Below are 20,887 nucleotides of genomic sequence, written 5' to 3'. Positions count from 1 at the left end.
ACTAACTTGGTAGTTTGATGGGTAAGAGAAGTAGCATGGAACTATCAAGTTTGAAAACTATGAATGTTCAAAAGTATGATCTTTCCAACTGGACAGACAAAATCACTGGCTAAAACAAGCATCAAGACAAATACTCAAACAAAAAAACTTTAGATTGCAACAAGTGAACTAAAATAACTACACTGAAGATATGTAGAAGAAATGCTCACTGACCATCCAACTGTTCTTAGAAAGATAAAATTATTAAAACACTGCTTATGGGTTTTTAATGCAACACTGGGAGCAATGCAAAAGAACTCACTGTGGCAAGATATCAATCTTCAGGCAAAAAACAATGTCCCCAAGTGGGTATTTCCACAATGCCCTAAAGTAATCTCACTGAAAATGTCAGTGTTCAACACTTAAGCAGTCAAAATCCTAGCAAGCCTCACCAATGGATTTTAAAACTATAGAATTCTCAAGTTTATAAAGACATTAGACATCAACTAGTCCAAATCCTCTGATTATAAAAAGAAGAAGCCAAGTCTCAGAGGTTTGAAGGGATTCTCCCAGAACCACAATCCTAGTTGATGACAGAGGTAGGGCTGAATTTTTAAATTCTAATTGTGAATCTGGCAGCAACCTCACAAATATCTGACAATACAAATAAAGTAGTTTAAGCCTGAAAAGACAAGAGCTTCTGGATTATTTTCTGTAGCACAACCAAACTATCATTGATGTTGTCCAAGCACACTGTCCTAATCCAGGAATGTAAAAGCTGCTTTTTCCAAGACACATCAAAATATCTGATGATGCAATCAGCAGCATAAAGGCAATATTCACTGCCTCAAATGGATGTACAAATATCTCACCTCTCTTTTGGATTAACTCGTGACATCAAGACCTCAGAAAGTTTCTGTTAAAATGGAAATATATTGTCCAAGAGTGATTAAACATAAATGCATTATGGACATTAACATACTAGGAAAAATTAATTGATTGGATTAATTAGTTAGTTACCACCTAAGATATCTAACTCAGTCATCACCTAAACAAAATATCTCCTGGCATTGAGGACTAGGTCTCAGGATCCATACATTTTTGTTGGGTATATAGAGATTGGGGAGAGAAAGGTTAGCTAAACTGGGGTGTACAAGTGTGGAAGTCTCGTTGGGGCCTTAAAAAGGAAGAAAACATTGGATAAGGAATGAAGAACAATTAAAAATAAAGTATAGAAGAATCAAGGGGAAATTTTATTTATCTAACAATTTCACCATGAAGAGCTATTGAGAATGCTACAATTGGAAGATAAATGTCCACATGACTCATACTGTGTGCAGCATGAAATAATTTTTAATCATCCAACAATCTCTAAGACAAAAAGGTAAATATGCAATGTGGGCTTTTAAAACTGGCCTCCAAACTGTCTGTAAAACCTACTGTAATATTCCTACTTGACAGGGAATCATCTAAACTTGACTAAGATAGCAGTCATGTTTGTATAAAAAGAAGGAAAGGGAAAATGTAATGGAAAAAAACCTTTGATATTCTTCTAATGGTGGAGTCACCCAGTTTGTTGGAATCATGTCCCCTCTGTTACTATTGAGACCGATAGATATGTAAACAGACCCTTTGGGGATTGGGTAAGATTAAGGCAAAGTGAATATTTGTTTTCTTTACCTTATCTTTATTTTTCCTATATCTCTGTACTGCGTGTTGATTCAGCCATTTAGAGGCTGTGAAGGCTCAGATAAGCTCAGGGAAACCCCACAGGAGTGGTGGTTATTTTCCATTCTCTGTTTGTAGTGTGTCTGTTTTGCAGCAAGCCATGCTGGGTGGCTGGTTCTCTGGACCCAATTCCTGGTACCTAGGAAATTCCAGAGATGCCGGGATCTTTGGGTTCAGTCACAGAGAAACCGAGCACCACATCTGATCTACATGTTTGTGTGGGAAATTTGTTCCAAACAATTTCAAGGACATCTGGGAAGGGCAAATTGGTTTCTGGGAAGGTCCCAGAAGATTTACTCCTCAAAGAGATTTAGAACTCATAAGAAACTTTGACTAGGAATACTGCACCTAAAATGTTCACAAGGCAGATTCCTGGGCAAGTCAGTATTCCTTCATTGCTTCATAGGACTTCTGCTATACTCTGGTTAATTCCTTGTTCCTTTCCTGTTCCCCCACCTAGCCAGTAACATAACAAATATGTTAACATAACAATACACAATTTTAAGCACCGTTCTTAATGGTTACTTATATTATTTCATTTTACTATCGCTCTTTTTTTCACATAGGAGAAAATTGAGATACAGAGAACTGCAATGAACATCCCAGGTCACAGAATCAAAGGAGGTAGGACTCAGACCCAGCATTGTAGAACTACAAAGTTCATGGTCTTCACCACATGCTTTTTTGTCTCTGAAGTACAGTACTTCCTATGGGAAGTAGAAGGCTCTTTATTCCTCCACTTCATACCCTATTTCCCAACCCTGAATTTTGGAGAATCAGCAATGAAGCCTCCCTAAGAAGACCTGGGCTTTAAGGAGAGAATCCTTTCCCAAACACTCACTTAAAGCTCCTTAAGGTTAACAAGGCCCGGGTCCTAACACTGGCAATTCTCTGTTTTGGGCCCAAAGCATAGAGTCTGGCTGCTTGCTCGAGTTTCCATTCCCAAGGGAGAAACTGCCCAGGAGAGATGGCCATCTGGGAGCAACCTTCCTGATGTTCCTTTGGCTACGCATTTTGTTGATTTCCTTAAGTGTGTTTTCTTATGGGGTTTCTGTTTCTTTTCTGGCTTGGTTTGTAACTTTACTTCATTTTTGTTTATTTCTTATTATTTGGCCCAATGCACTTGTTTTCATCTGATTTTTTTTCCCTCAGACTTCTGGCATATACAACCTGAAGCTCATTTTGCTGTATGATATGCCACCCTGTGTGTGTTTTGTCTGAAGTCCTTGGAAGACAAAACGTAAACACCATGAAAATGAGAAGGGGAGAATTATTCAAACCCTTTGACTTAAGCAAAGATTATTTTGTTAATGAAATACATAGCCACTATTTAGATCACAGTTTAGATGACCTCAACTGTTCATTACTTTCATCTATATAACTCATAAAAGCTGCCCTTGAAAATGTGGCATCAATAGCCTTAAAAAGAAATAAATATGTGAAGCATTTTAGACCATTTTCCTTTGGCCATCTAGGGATGGGGCAGGAAAGGCTGGGTGATTACCAGCTCAGAACTTGGGGAACAAGGAAAAACTTAACTTTCAGTCATTAAAAGTGAAGTAGGCCAGCTAGGATGGGGTAAGCAAAAGCATAACAGGGCAGGGGCACTCAGTTATTTCTGATAGAAGATCATCTCTCATGCTGAATGAATAATGCATATCATGTCCAACCTCTAATCCCAGGTAATGTTCTGGATTTTTATTAAACCATGTTGTTTTGTAGTATATCTGGACCTAATTATTATCCTCATACTTTCATCAGAAAAGATGGGATATGAACTAATACTACAATAGATTCAAGTTTTAATGTAACTGAGAGAAACAAGGGGGAAAATCACATAATATGTTTCTTGGGTTACAGTGAGAAAGATCTAAATATCACAAAATTTTCCAAGAAGAGGGTACAAACAGATTCCAAGTATAATGAAATACATAAGACAGTGAAGAGCTTTATAACAGGTCTACACTGTTTTTAAATTTATTTAGAAGTGTTGACAATTTGGTATGTGTTAAGACTTTGGATCACTGAGGTCTAAGTTCAAATCTTAACTGTGCAACTTACTAGCCAGTTGACAATGGGCATTCAGTTATCTCATCTGTAAAATAGAAATGATAATGTCAACCAAATACAATCCTTATCAGCTCAACCAAGACTATATATATAAAGTACTTCATAGACTGTTGGCATACAATAACATTTCAAAAAGTGGATATTCTTGGAAGAAAAATGGTGATGGAGTAGGCAGATGTTTCAACTGACACCTCCCAGGACCAAATTGGATTACAATTTAATTTAAGAACAATCATCTTGAAAAACCAACTTTGGACCAAACTAATAGGAATCTATAACAAAGGATCACTGAAGAAGCCACACCAAGACTGGTAGGAAGGGCAGAGATGTGGAAAGGGCTGCCCCACTCCAAGGAGCCAGCGGTGGCCTGGAGGGACTCTTACAGCAGGGTGGGTTGCCCTGAGAGGTGTGGGTCCTCAGTCTCAGGACTGGAGCCCCATCCTACATCCCCAGATCCTAGAAGAGGCACCCAGACAGCATTTAGTTGTGAAAAGAGCCGGGTTTCTGTCCACAAGAAAGAGACACAGCTCTCGGATGTAGATTCCATTTTAAAGGGCCCATGCAAAAAACCTAGTTCACAGCCACTTACGCAGGACTCTGGCAGAGTTGCAGGAGAGTATAAAGTTGGAGGCCCAGGGAGAGACACTGTGGAGATGGCTGCCAGAACCCCTGTGCTGAATCATTCTCCAGTACTGCAGTCGCCATCTTTCTTGGGTGGAGCAATCCCTGCTGAGTGACATCAGCCTGGGGAAAAGCAGCTGCTCCACCCTCAGGAGTCTCTTCTGCCCCAGGCATGGCACCAGGTAGTTCTGAGAGGCCAAGAAGCACGGGGTGCATCAGTGACTTAGTTTTCTGGTGTTGAGATTGGAGCTCCCCCCACACTCTTCTGAGTTTATGACTGGTGGTGCTTCCACCTCTGAGAGACTCAGCTGAAACTTTCCGGAGAGAGGGAAGACAACAACTCTGGGTCTAGAGGTCACACCCACTGGACTCTTGCAGCCACACCCTACTGAGGTCTGTGAAAAAAGTCTAGGCAGACTGACACCTGGGGCTGAGGGGCAGAGATACACCCACTGCCCTTCCTAATCCCTGAATTGCTGCAGGCTCTAGACTTCAGCATAGTTTTCATCAGCAGCTGAGTGCAACAAACAGCCAGCAGACAGGCTGCAGGAGGCAAGACTCAGGAAAATTAGGCCATTTGAGGAGAATTTTCCCCAGGCCCAGAGTGGGTAAAAACCAGCCTAGGTATGCAGCTGGTATTTCCATATACACCTGGGCCCAACAAAGGTAGCCAAAGACTCTGAATTGCTTGTAGCTCCAAGAAGGTTTCTGAGGGCCAGTCACAGGCAGTGTCTCCCACTGGTCTGCCCTGGGTTTCTGCTTGGAAGGCCAAGGGTTGGCACATTCAGGGGCCAGCTGTAAAAAAACATTGGTTCAAAACCTAACAATCCTTGCTACAGTGGTATCCTAAGAAAATACCCTTACACCAGCCCCAACTGAGGTGAGTTCCACTCTGTGATCAGTACCGGCACAGTGGCTCATATGAATTGGATTGGGTTGAGATTCACAGTAAGCCAGCCTTGGCATTGAATATACTGTCCTGCTAGGCTAGATGCTATAGGAGGAAGGGAGAGAGGCTTGGAACAAGGACATTTAAAGTGTGGGTCCCTGTGAGTCTATTGTTGGATCTGGTCAATGGGCTTAGCCACCTTTGGTAGGGGCACAATCAGCCCCAGGAGAGGACTTTCTTAGTCTCCCTCCCTGAGACCAGGGTCTTAACAGCTGAAAGAACTTCTACAGAGTGGACAGTTGGCCACACTCAGTCTGAACCTACTGCTCAACTTATTGGGAAGAAATAAAACTTGAGTATCCAGCAGTGGCTGAGGGATTAAGCTCTGGAGTAGGGGCCTCATTCCCTGTACTGTAATCCTAACCAAGAGACTCCTGAAGTAGGGTGTCCCACAAACATTGTATATCAACTTCAGCTCCCATAACCCACCAAGTGTGCAACCTGTAGAGGGGTTGGTTGGGTGAGCCCAATCCGAGCCCATACTACAGTCTTATTACAGAAGACTCTGTGGGAAGACCAGGCAGCTACAAGCGGACAAAGAGAAGCTAAAAAGTGGAAACAAATCTTACAGAGCTGGAGGCTTTTATGGAGCTGTTGTTGTCATCTCTAAGTAGGAGGAAGCTGATCCTAATACAAAGATTGGCACCTCTCACACTACCCACACACAAAAAATGCAGACACAAATAGTGAAAAGTACAGTAGCTACAGACTGGTAGCCCACAGTGGGTCAAAAACAACAGCCGATGCCAACCCAAGAAGAACTAGGGCCAACACTACTAGTAGTGGGTGGCAGAAAACATCAACCTTAGACTCAACTACCTACATAAGCAGCACACCCAAAAGTGGAGGCTAGCAAGCACCAGACACTGTGGAGAATAAATATGCCCAACAGGGCAGACATTGCACAGTGTGTAACACACATAATCCAGGTTGAATTTTAGTGCCACCCAGCATGAAAGGATAAATGTACCCACAAAAAGACCAACTGCATCTGATACTCACATACAACAAGAAGGAAAATAATACCCTCAAGAAGCATTCCTAGAACAAGGAAAAGAACTGGCTTGGAAGGTAGTACCACTGAGCATATTTTTTTCATAACAACCACACACAAAATTTTAAAGTCAGACAATGCTACCTAATGCACAGACAAAATGGGCAGACGGAGAAATGCCACTCAAATGAATCAATAAGAGAAATCCCCAGAAAAAAACTGAATACAATGGAAGTAACCAAAATATGAGATGCAGAGTTTAAAACAATAATTTTTAGGATGCTCAAGTGCCTTAGAGCAGCAACTGATGCACATAATGAACACCTAAATAAAGAGAAAGCAAGCATTAAAAAGGACATTGAAATCATAAAGAAGAACCAGTCTGAAATGATAAGTACAATATCAGAAATGAAGACTGCACTAGGAGGAATTAATAGCAGGCTGGATGAAGCTGACAATCAAATAAGTGATGTAGAGGACAAGATAAACAAAAACATTGAAGCAGAGCACCAAAAAGAAAAAAGGCTCAAAAAGCCTGAGGAAACTCTAAGAGAGCTCTGTGACAACATTAAGAGAAACAACATCCACATCATAAGGGTTCCTGAAGGAGAAGAGAAACAAAGAATAGAGAATGTGTTTGAAGAATCATAGCTGAAAATTTCCCTAAATTAATGAAGGAAAAAGTCAAAGAAGTTCAAGAAGCACAGAAAGTTCTATTTAAAGGGAACCCAAAGAGGCACACAGTAAGACACATTATAATTAAAGTGTCAAATTTAAGAGACAAAGAAAGAATACTAAAAGCTGCAAGAGAAAAGCAGTTAATTACCCACAGAGGAGCCCCCATATGAATGACATCTCACTTCTCAACAGAAACAATTGAGGCCAGAAGGAACTGGCAAGAAATATTCAAAGTGATGCAAAGCAAGAATCTACAACCAAGACTTTTTTATGCAGCTTTCCAGACAACAGAAAAAACCTCAAGTAATTTACTACAACCAAACCAGTACTGCAGAAATGTTAAAGGGGCCTGCTGTAAAAAGAACAAAGGAAAAAAAAAAGTAGAAAAAGAGGATTGTATATTTAAAGAATAAAATGGAATAAATAACTACATATCAATAATGACCTTAAATATAAATGGATTAAATGCTCCAATCAAAAGACATAGGATACCTGCATAAATAAGAAAACAGGACCCGTACATATGTTACCTACAAGAGACCCACCTCAGAACAAAAAATACACATAGACTAAAAGTGAAGGGATAGAAAAAAGTATTTCATGCAAATGGAAATGAAAAAAAGCTGGGGTAGCAATGCTTATATCTGACAAAACAGACTTTAAAACAAAGGCTATAGTAAGAGATAAAGAAGGTCACTACCTAACGATAAGGGAGTAGCCCAACAGAAGGATATAACCATTGTAAATAACTATGCAACGAATATAAGAGCAAATATTAATAAATATATAAAGCAGATTTTTATGGACATAAAGGGAGATATCAACAGCAATACTATAATAGTAGGGGATATTAATATCCCACTAACATCAATGGATAGATCCTCCAGACAGAAAATTAACAAAGAAACGGCAGCCTTAAATGACACACTAGATCAACTGGATTTAATAGATATCTTCAAAACCTTTCACCCCAAAGCAACAGAATACACATGCTTTTCAAGTGCTCATGGTACATTCTCTAAGATAGACCACATGTTAGAACACAAAACAAGTCTCAATAAATTTAGGAAGATGGAAACTATATAAAGTATCTTCTCTGATTACATAATGGCAGAAAACAAGAAATCAATTACAATAGAAAAACTAAAAAATATTCAAACACTTGGAGGCTAAATAGCATGTTAATAAATAATGAATGGATTAACAATGAGATCAAGGAAGAAATAAAAAAATTTTTCTTGAAAGAAATGAAAATGAACATAAAATAACTCAAAATTTATGGGACACAGCAAAAGCAGTCCTGAGAGGGAAGTTCATACAATTACAGGCTTACTGTAATAAGTAAGAAAAAGCTCAAATAAACAACTTAACCCTGCATCTAAAATAACTAGAAAAAGAACAACAAATAAAGCCCAGAGGAAGTATAAGGAAGAAAATAATAAAAATCAGAGCAGAAATAAAAGACATAGAGGCTAAAAAACAATACAGAAGATAAATGAAAACAAGAGCTTGTTTTCTAAAAAGGTAAACAAGATTGATGAACCTTTAACCAGACTAATCAAGGAAAAAAAAGAGAGAGAAAGGACTCAAATAAATAAAATTAGAAATGAAAGTGGAGAATTAAAAACTGATACAACAGAAATACAAAGGATTATAAGAAAATACTATGAAGATTTCTATTTCAAAAAATTTGATAACCTTGGCAAAATGGATAAATTCCTAGAAATATATAATCTTCTTAAACTCAATCTGAAAAAATCAGAAAACCTAAACAGACCTATTACAACCATTTCATTTAAATTGAAACAATAATAAAAAAAACTCCCAGCAAACAAAAGTCTTGGACCAGATAGTTTCACAGGTGAATCTTACCAAATATTCAAAGAAGAACTAACATCTATACTTTTCAAGCTATTTCAAAAAATTCAAGAGGAGGGAATACTACCAAGCTCCTTTTATGAGGCAAGCATAATCCTCATTCCAAAACCAGGTAAAGCAAAGAAAAAAACTATAGACCAATATCCCTGATGAAATTAGATGTTAAAATTCTCAACAAAATATTAGCAAACCAGATCCAACAATATATGAAAAAAAATCATACATCATGATCAATTGGGATTTACCCTAGGGAGGCAAGGCTGATACAATATTTGTAAATCAATCAACGTGATTCATCACATAAATAAAAAGAAGGAGAAAAATCACATGATAACATCAACAGGTACAGAAAAAGCATTTGGTAAAATTCAGCACCCATTTATAATCAAAACTCTCAGTAAAGTGGAAATACAGGGAACATACCTCAACATGATAGAGGTCATCTATGACAAACCCACGGACAACATCACACTCAATGGGAAAAAATGAAAAGCAATCCCCTTAAGATCAGGAACAAAGCAGGGGTGCCCCCTTTCACCACTCTTACTCAACATAGTTCTGCAAGTCCTAGCCACAGCAATCAGACAAGAAGAAGAGATAAAAGGCATCCAAATTGGAAAAAAAGAAATAAAACTATCATTATTTGCTGAGGACATGATACTGTATATAGAAAACCCTAAAGTCTCAGTCAAAAAACTCCAAAACCTAATAAATGAATTCATCAAAGTGGCAGGATATAAAATTATATTCAGAAATCAGTGGCATTTTTATAAACCAACAATAAGCTGTCTGAAAGAGAAATTAAGGAAACAATCCCCTTCACTATTATTGTAACAACAAAAAATAAAGTACCTAGGAGTAAATTTCACCAAGGAGTTAAAAGACTTGTACTTGGAAAATTATAAAACATTGATAAAAGAAATTAAGGAAGACAAAATCAAGTCAAAGCATATACTGTGTTCATGGATAGGAACAATAAACATAATTATTTTTTTATTTTTTATTTTTATTTTTATTAATTTTAATGGGGTGACATTTTTAATCCAGGGCACATATGTTCAGAGAAAACATCTCCAGGCTATCTTGACACCCAATTATGCTGCATTCCCATCACCCAAAGTCCAATTGTCTTTCATCACCTTCTAACTGGTTTTCTTTGTGCCCCTCCCCTCCCCCAACTCTGTCCCTCTCTTTCCCCCATCCCGTAACCCCCACACTCTTGTCCATGTCTCTGAGTCTCATTTTTATGTCCCACCTATGTATGAAATCATATAGTTCTTAGTTTTTTCTGATTTACTTATTTCGCTCAGTGCAATGTTATCAAGAATAAACATAATTAAAATGTCTATATTACCCAAAGCAATCTATAAAGTTAATGCAATTCCTATTAAAATACCAATGGCATAATTCAAAGATATAGAACTGATATTCCAAAAATATATATGGAACCCAAAAAGAACTTAAATAGCCACAGCAATCTTGAAAATAATGAATAAACTCTGAGATATCACACTTCCTGATATCAAGTTATACTTCAAGGCCGTTGTACTGAAAAGAGCTTTGTACTGGCATAAGAACAGGCATACAGATCAATGGGACAGAACAGAGAAATGAGAAATAAACCCACACCTTTATGGTCAATTGATATTTGACAAAGGAGGTAAGAGCATACAATGGAGTAAAGACAATCTCTTTAATAAATGGTGTTGGGAAAATTGGACAGGTACATGCAACAAAATGAAACTAGACCACCAACTTACACCATTCACAAAAATAAACTCAAAATGGTTAAAAGACTTAAATGTAAATCATGAAACCATAAACATCTTGGAAGAAAACATAGGCTGTAAACTCTCTGATATCTCTCATAGCAATATTTTTGCTGATTTATCTCCATGGGCAAGTGAAATAAAGGACAGGATGAACAAATGGGACTATATAAAAATAAAAAACTTTTGCACAGCAAAAGACACCATGAACAAAACAAAAAGACAACCCACACAATGGGAGAACCTATTCATCAATACATCTGATAAGGGGTTAATAACCAAAATTTATAAAGACCTTCTAAAACTCAACACCAGGAAGGTAAACAATCCAATTAAAAAATGGGGAAAAGAAATGAATAGACACTTCTACAAAGAGAACATACAAATGGCCATTAGGCATATGAAAAAATGTTCAACATCACTAATCATCAGAGAAATGCAAATTAAAACAATAATGAGAACTGCCTCACACCTGTCAGAGGTGCTCATTAACAAAACAATACACAATATGGGCTGGCGAGGGTATGGAGAAAATGGAACTCCTCTGCACTCTTGGTGAGAATGCAGACTTGTGCATATACTGTGGAGAACTGTATGGGTTTTCCTCAAAAAATTAAAAATGGAACTACCTTTTGACCCAGCTATCTTACTTTTAGGAATATATCCTGAGAATACCAAATCACTGATTCAAAAGAAGATATGCACCCCCATGTTTATTGCAGTATTGTTTACAATAGCCAAGATCTGGGAACAGCCCAAGTGTCTGTCAGTGGATAAGTGGACTAAAAAGCTGTGATACATATACACAATGGAATAATACCATGTGGATGTGAAAAAGAAGGAAATCTTACTTTTTGTGATGGCATGAATGGACTTGGAGATTATTATGCTAAATGAAATATGCCAGGCTGAGAAAGAGAAATATCCTATAATCTCACTTATATAGGGGATCTAATGAACAAAGTAAACTGAGGAATAGAATAGAGGCAGAGGTAAGGTCACAGGGACCAGAGGGACAGCTGTCAGAGGGAAGGGGAATGAGGGGATGTGTTCAGAGAAGGTAAAGGGATTAGTGAAACTATATATACATAACACAGAGATATTGATAACAGGACAGCAAATCCTAGAGGGAAGGGGAAGGGAGTTAGAGGGAGAGGGGCAAAGGGGGTATAAAAAGGGACACAGGGGTGGGGAGTGGGGGAGTTACATTCAGTGGGACATGTGAATCCATGTAAACACAATAAATTAAAAATTAATAAAAATTAGTAAAAAATGATTATTTTTATATATTTTTCTAACACATCATGTATTTCTAGCACATTTGTTGAGCCCATATGCATATAGCAAAGCACCATATAGAATCACAAATATTATTTTATATATACTTACAGTAAATCTGAAAGAACAATTGGCTTATTTTTCTACTAATTTTATATTTGTAGAAACTAAGGTGAAGATTGACTTGGCCAAAATCATATGGCAAAATATAGGAGAAGAATCAAAGCTAGAACTGAGACATCTAGTAGCTTTTGTCCAACTATTACCCCAAGAAGTATAGTGGAGAAGACAGAAAGAGATCCCAAGATCTGAAAAGGTTAGATATGGACAGGGAAGAATGAGTAGAGAGAATGTTAAATCTGGGAGACAAAAGCAAGCAGAACTTCTCACATTGGCCTTTTCTCTCCCCACTACTTTATTCACCCAAGAGTGCTTATGTCGAAGGTCTCATTGCAAAGTCCCCATGACCATTTCAATTGGGGAGGTAAAATGTGTGCCATTATGACCTTCAGGGGCTAAAGAATATGCCCAACCTGTGGTATCCCCATTTACCTAAAAGAGTAATCAGGACATAATCAATAAATATTTGTTAAATGAATGTGTCTTGAGGCATTTTAAATTTTAAAAAAATGTGCCCAACAAAAAACAAGTCCATCCATACCAGTCACTTATGCCAATACAGTACATAAAGGATGTTTGTATGGTTATATAAATGATAGAACAATGATGTTTTATATAATTAACAACTGCTTTGGGGTACTAAAATAAAAAAATGCTAGAATTGATGAATAATGCTCACTTTTTCTGGGCATGACAATCAAGAATTCTGAAAATTTAGGAGCTGGGGTCACTTTGGAACTTAATTCTAAGTACAGATTCTTGCATGCCACCTAGCTCTGTTGCACTCTCTTTTCTAAGTAAAGAAAAAGAAAAAGATTGTGTCTGTTGCTTAACATTATTGCAGTAGTCAATGATTAGATGTATTTGAAGGCCCACTCCCATTTTTATTTCTGCTAATAACATGACTCTTCTTTGAGGGTCTGCTTCTCCATGACCTCATTCATGTGATTCTTTTAGGGCCATTCTTCATATCTCACCCACCCCATAATAGACAAGAACAGGTAAGTGAAGCCTGGACATCCACAGTCCACTTTCCTCTAGATATAGTGATTACTCAAAGAGTAGGCTCCTGCTCCCAGCCAGACTAATCTGTCTTTCCCTTGAATTTTTCTAAATAGTGTTGAGAGGTACGAGCTCTCTTTCTCTGGCCCCAAGACTGTGAGAACATATACCTAAAACAGTAATGGCCAGGCTACTGCCAGATGGAAAAAACTCATCTGTAATGGAAGACAATGAAGTGGACACACAGAGAGAAGATGAATCAGGGTCTTGATGGAATTTAAGTCCGTGGTTGTAGGAGTCCCTTGGGCCAGTTACAGCTTTCCTGGATTTTAAGCTGGTGTGAGTTGTGTTTCTGTTACTCACAGCCAAGATTCCTGACTCAAAGAGAAAGAAAACTCAACCAGGTACACTCAGGACACAACAACTGATAAAACTAAAGGAATAATAGATTTTATACACCCAGTAGAGGAGGAACTATGTCAAGCAATAAAAACAAGAAAGATGAAAGGTATATTAGAGCTACCTGGACACTTATCATGTATTTAATCAATATTTCCTAGACCACAGAGTAGAGCTTATCTTTCTAAAAAAACAACAAATTTGAATCTATCATTTCTGCACATGTACATATATTTCTGTTTTGCAAAGTATTTCAGGAAGTCCACAAGCCTCTTGTAGCTAATTAGGAACTGTTTTCTAAGGGCTATAAGATGCAACCAGTGCTAATGACAATGCTAGTGATTCATATTTTCACATAGCTTCTTGTGAGCTGTATGACATTAAATGGTGCATTTTTCATTTGTAACATTGAAGTAATAAAAAACACTGAATATAATAGGGAAGTTGATAATGTTAGGTTGTGTCATATATGTGAAGACCTGGTACTGTGATAGGCACATCATTGTGACTCAGTAAATGCAGCTATCATCATCATTATCATCAAGTTCATTAATAGATACTTATGTCTGATGACGCACAAACATCAACCATTTAACTTTCATAATCAACTTTGTATTTAATTTTGAATGTCAGTCTAATTATGTTTCATTGCATAAATATCGGAGCCCTCTGGTTGTCTAAACTACTTTTAGAACATGTTAGAAACACTGCCTTTATTTAAGTTTAAAAAGGAATCACATGAGAATATTGACATCTCCATCCAATTAAGATAAACCACAAGTAATAGTCTTATGTATGATGTTATTAGCTGAGTTGTGTCTCCTAAAATTTATATATGTCTAAGTCTTAACCTTTAATACCACAGAATGTGAATGTGTTTGGAGATAGAGTCTTCAAAAAGATAAATAACTTAAAATGGAGTCATCAAGGTGGGCCCTAATCTAATCTGACTGCTGTTCTTATAAAAAGAGAGCAAAACACAAACATGTAGAGAAGACATCGGAAGACAAAAAGAGAAGGCAACCATCTACCATCCAAGGACAGAGGCTCCAGAAGAAACCAACCCTGATGACATTTTAATTTCAGACTTCTAGCCGCCAGAAGGAAAATAAATTTCCCCAATAGCAAAATACATTTCTGTTGGTTAAGCCACCCAGTCGGTGATAATTTGTTATGGCAATCCTGGCAAATAATCTATAGATATTAAGGTGCCTTTCAACAGATGATATAGATTTTCTTTTTAGTGTAAATTGTGTCAACAAATATAATTTATCTTCTCTGAGGTCAATTTGGATATAAACTAGGTTGATGCATGCCATAAAGCATGGCACTAAGTCAAGGGTTTCTTTCTGAGGTTAGGCCACATGATATTAACCGTGTTTTATAGACAAACACTAGTCATTAAAAGCCAACTATTCAATATCCAGTATTCAGGATCTGAGTACTGGGGATAGCTAGGTACAATCCAAAAAACATCAATCAAAAATTATAGGCCTGCCCAGTGATGGTGCAGTGGATAAGGTGTTGACTTGAGACCTGAGGTTCCAGGTATAAGCCCTGAGGTTGCCAGCTTGAGCACGGACTCATTTGGCTTGAGCGCAGGCTCATCAGCTTGAGCACAGGGTCACTGGCTTGAAGCCCAAGTTTGCTGACTTGAACCCAAGGATACTGGTTTAAGCAAAACATCACTAGCTCTGTTGCAGCTCCCCAGTCAAGGCATACATGAGAAACAATCAATTAACAACTAAAGTGCCACAACTATGAATTGATGCTTCTCATCTCTCAACCTTCCTGTCTCTCTGTCTGTCTCTTTCTAAAAAAAATTATAGAAGCATCATCTTCACTGACAAAATTCAACACATATAATAAAACATAACCCTATAAATACTATATATAGTAGCATTTTCATAATTTAATGTAGTTTTTGCTTAAATTTTTTCCAAACATTACAAGAACCCCCTTACAATAGCTTCCTCCTCTTTTTATTACATTTAAAAATAAAAAAAGTGAAAAGTCATAGAAGGTTAGTAAAGAACATTAGTTGCAAAAGCACAATGGAAACATAGATTTTTGACTCCGTATCCTATATTCCTTTCACTAGTTCTTGCTGTTTCTCCATTTTCCATTTTATATGAGTTTCAATTGCTGAGATCTTCCTTTAAAATCTTTATTTAATATGGGATTTTTTTCCCCACAAAATGTAGCAGTCATTTGTTCTACCGGCTTGTGTTTATGGATTGGACACATGAAGGAAAACTGGATGTGAAGCAGGAAACTGAGTACAAATATGGATGTGAGATGTCCTTTCCAGAACCTCAAATTGATTAAAGATGTACATATCTAAGAAAGTTTCCATATCAGGGAGGGAGATGAGAATAATTTAAGAATGTTTTTGTCCTCATAATTTTATGTTATTCTGTCCAGTCACTATTTAATAAGAATTGGTTGATCTCTCCATGTTCACAATATACTTTGATTAAAGGAGGGAGCTAAACATTGCCTTTTCTTAGTTTGAAGCTTATCTCTTGAATAACTGATCCTAGGTTGCATTTTAAAGCAGAACTTCTAAGAGAGTGTAAATGAAAATTAATAAAAAATTATTTAATTAGAATTCAGCACTAGCAAAGCATTTTCATGTCAAATAGTTAAGCCCAAACGTACAAAATTTCTGCACTAAATGCAATAAATTAGTATTGATTTGGAGTCCATTAATTTATGATGATTTAATCTAAGTCTTTCTCTGAAGAAATAATGTGCTAAGAAAAGTCCAATAGTGTAAACAAAAATAGGTGAAAGTGTTTTCATCTTGAATAAGTAAATAATTGACTTAAGAAACCTTGGCACATTCATTGTAAACCAGTTGGCTCTGACTCATTATGGGGGCATAAAGTGAGCTATGTTTTCAATTTGTTAAATCAATCAGTAAATACATGAATTCAAAGTGTGCAGATTTTCTGCCCCTTGAAGAAGGCACAAGGGTATGTTTTCCCACCAGAATAGTAGTTTTCAGTGTGGTCCTCAGACCAACAACATCAACATTACCTGGGAACTTGGAAGAAATGTTATTTCTTGGATCTGCTCAATCTAAAGTTCTGGGAGTGAGATTGAGCCATCTGTGTTTTAACAAGCCCTCCAAGAGATTCCATGTGTGCTCAAGTGTAAGAACACTGCACAAGAAATCAGTTGTTAGACGTGTGAGTGTTCTTAATTGCACTCAAAAGAAATAGAAATGCCTTTCTTTATGAGTAGTCTGTTTTTTAACTCTTTCACTAATTCAGAGACTGTCTTCCTAACAAGTCTGAATGAAGGGAGATAGATGATCCATAACTGGGTATTCATTTATAGTAAGGCTAAGAAACACACCTGATGCCCATTGTTCTGGCAGAGGAATGAGGACTCAGCTTCTGGGCCTAGTGGGCCTCCTGCTGATGGAGGATAATGGAAATTGACCAGGACCTGGAACTCTTAAATGGTTCCAATAATTTTCAAATCTATTTTTTACTTCTTATTTAAGTCGTGTTTGAAATGAAATATAATCCATATTTTCCCTAATTTACATTTAAAATTGTCCAAATGTTATGTTGGTAGGAGATGAGTGAGTCCCCAAGAGAGCTTTTGAACCTACTAAAAACCTTTTCTTCAAAACAGGAAGTTATTCTTTACCCAGTGCAAACAAAGCTTAGTTTGAAAAGGCCTGATTTGTACTTAGCTGAAAAATTTGGAATATATTTTAATTTTCAAAATGCATTTTCTCTCATTTTCATTACCATAATCAATCTCTATATATAACATCCCAAAGCATATATGCTGCTTACCTTCTCATATGAGCTACGTTATGAGAGCTCTAACCTTATTTTCATAATTATATGCTTGTCTTTTTTGGTTAAAGGGTTATATAACTCTGTAACTGTACTAGTTACATCTAAGTTTAATTCAGTTCAACAATCATTTATTATTCCCTGTGCAAGGAAATAAGACTGCCTGTGGGAGGGAGGACATAAAAAAATCAGAAATAAGTTGATCTCAGCTGAGAAATGCCTGAGTATTTGTTGTACTAAATATATTTTTTTAATCATCCTTTGCTTCCCAAGTTGTCTGAGAATTAGATATAACCTCCACATTAAATTTCTGAAGTTTACTAGAGATTCTAAAGTATCTCTCCATATTTGGGAACAAACAATTTAATTAGTGGTCTGAGGAGTGAGGGAAGGTAGAGATGAAGAGAGAATTGTGACAAACTGCTTAAATCAAGACAGAATATAGTCAGCTATCTTGTGCCTGACTCTTCTATATTTCCACAGTACTTTATACATACCTACATTTAGCACTTTCCCTCAAGGTAACTATTGATTTACAAGTCTACTTCTCTTATAAGGACTTGAGGTTCCTGAAGGCAAAGGGCTCTTCATTCTCAAGTCATTTGGAGTTGCCCCAGATGCTTGGCAAAGCATGCTTCTTCAATTGGTTCTGTTAGCTACTTTGCCACTTGAGTCCTCATGGAGGATTACAGAGATATTGTCATTTGGGTCTTACATGTCTAGAAAGGCTCCCAACCAGTATAGGACAGGGTCTTTCTCTTTGAAGATAGCCAGAATGGAAATACTGTTTTGGTTATCTCTGAAGAATATTAGAAGAGAGCTAATTTGTGGAGACTCTTTTCTTCCCACCAAAATTGTGTCTTTATAAACTCTCCCAATCCCCATACACATAAACCATACTTCTTATTCCAGTTACAATTTTCTTTTTGTTTTACACTGAAGAAATCTGACACAACAGATGTAGATACCTCAGGATTTCTGTCCAACACATGTGAATTGAGATTTTATAAAACTTAAAAATACCAGAGGTTTGATTGCTCACACACATTCCCTAGTAATTTTCTCAAGGAAATACTATTTCAAATTATCCACCAGGGTAAGAAAAAGTTAAATGCAAATCAATACTGATGGGTAGTGCTGCGTTAAAAAAAATGTGTATTGTAAGTTATTTTACCACAGTGGTAGTTTCCTGTGGAAACTGTGACTGGTAGTAAAGCTCAGTTTTAAAATATTTTGAGATACAAGCCAAAATCATGGGTGGGGAAAAATAATTTGCTATTACCCAAAGAAACATCAACTACTCAGTAGTAACTTTTTAAAAGATATGATTAAAGTATGTATGTTTTCTAAAAGTAATTTTAGCATGTTTAATTGTAGCTAGAATGTACTGGCAATTAATTATTAATAAATATATTCACAACTTGTAGACAATTTTCTCCTAGAAATTTTTGTTTTTTTTAATAAAGAACCACTAGATTTTGAAATTTACTGAAAATTATATAAAGCACAAAGCAAGTGACTATTGAGCTTAGTGAAATAATGACTACTATCTTTAATTACCTCACTAGCAGAACCTGGTGCCATTCTATATAGTTTATACATAAATTATTGGAAAGGAAAGATTCAACCCATCATAAATTTCTGTTTCAAAATATATATATATAAATTACCCTTGTCTCTGTTTTCCACATTGATGACCTGTATAATGAGCTAGAGAGATGAAATTCAAGAAACCATTTTCATTAACAGTAAACTAAGAAAAATTTATAACATTTTTAGAGGAGAGACAGGAATCATTACCCAGGGTTACATAATTGAAATGTATAACCTTGTGGAAGTTTCACTCTAACTATAAATACATTTGCAAGTAATTATCACCCACAGCATAAATAACTATAATATCTACCTGAGTCAATATTAGTCAGATTTGCAAAGCACCAAAGAAAATAAACAATTAGTTGATTCCTCATCCAACAAAAGCATATTACTTAGTTACAAATAATTCCAAAATTCCCAAAAGAATGAGTGGGTGGAGGCTAGTTCTGTACAGTTATGACTCAATTTTAAGAGATGTGGCAGGGGAGCTGCCAATCAGAATGCCACTTTCTGCTATACTGTGGCTCAAGGTTCCTTTACTTTTCTGTAGGTTCATAATAATAACAGAGTTTTATGATATTGAAGTTTGAGGAATATTATTATAGAGCCTGCCCATGAAAAATACCTTAAGTACAACTCTTGATAAATCCCAGAAGCAGGTTTCCAAAAGACTCTACCAAGAGCTTTAGGTCTGTAAATGAAAGTACTCCAAATGTCCTAGCTCATCAGGCTATAAAATTCTGGATTAAATATTAATTTCAAAACAAGACAGTAGGAATGAAAAAAGCTAAAATAGCCTATAAATTATTCAAATACTATCATCACATAATTTACAATATAAATGTATTCAGTTTTCCCCTCCTTATCAAAACTTCAGCCTGCTTTGCTGAATCCTATTAAATAATTAATTATGGGGGACTAACCTGAACAAGCTGTGGTGCAGTAGATAGAACACTGGACTGGGATGCAGAGGACCCAGGTTCGAAATCCCAAGGTTGCCGGTTTGAGTACAGGTTCATCTGGTTTGAACACAGCTCACCAGCTTGAACCCAAGGTCACTGGCTTGAACAAGGGGCCACTCAGTCTGCTGTAGCCCCTAAGTCAAGGCACATATGAGAAAGCAATCAATGAACAACTAAGGTGCCACAATGAGGAATTGATGCTTCTCATCTCTCCTCCATCCTGTCTATCTGTCCGTATCTGTCTCTCTCTCTGTCACTAAATAAATAAATAAATAAATAAATAAAATAATTATGGAGGACTCATTTTTCTAAACGAAGCAGAAGGCAGAACCAACCTTTTTAAAGCTGAAGTTTAGAAGTACATTTGTGTTTGACCTCTCACTTGTATAACATTCAGCCACTTACTAGCCATGATTTTTGTGGACAAGAAACCAATCAAGGCAGGTGTTGCAATAATAATGGTCTCGGTCTAACTTCAGATTTGTAAATTTCTGGGAGCATAGGAGATGTAGTGCCCTAGATCCTATTAGGAATGTGCTGTTCTGAGTGAAAAAAACACATTATCTTCTTTCCATCTGATTATGTTTATAAATGCATACCTACCTCAAATCTTGTCCACATGCCAGTTCTGGATCAGCCCAGGGCACTTATTTGTTGTCTTAACTTTAGAAACTCAGTCCCAATAATTTAAGAAAACCTAAATCAGTAAAAGCCATCAAATTTCTAAGGAAAATATTTTGTATTACACAAGGTGTTGTTAAGCAGAATAACTTAGTCTGCATTTCTTTCCTCTCAGTCTTCATTCACAATTGAGTGTACTGTAGTAACACAAATTATTTCCCAAAGACCATTTTGTTTTTCCTTCAGTTCTCTGTGTAAGAATCCTCTGGTAAATAGGAGTTTCCCCTCTCATTGCCAGTAAAGATACTCCTTGATCTTGAGAGTTCTATCGGAATAAAGTGATTATTAAACACAGAAAGATCCCCTTGTGTAGTGAAGAACTCTACACATGGGTCCAGTTATATTTTCCTGGATTTTTTATTTGT

The sequence above is a fragment of the Saccopteryx leptura genome, chromosome X, assembly GCF_036850995.1.
Source record: "Saccopteryx leptura isolate mSacLep1 chromosome X, mSacLep1_pri_phased_curated, whole genome shotgun sequence".
NCBI classification, from domain to species: Eukaryota; Metazoa; Chordata; class Mammalia; order Chiroptera; family Emballonuridae; genus Saccopteryx; species Saccopteryx leptura.
This window is presented reverse-complemented; position numbering follows the sequence as displayed.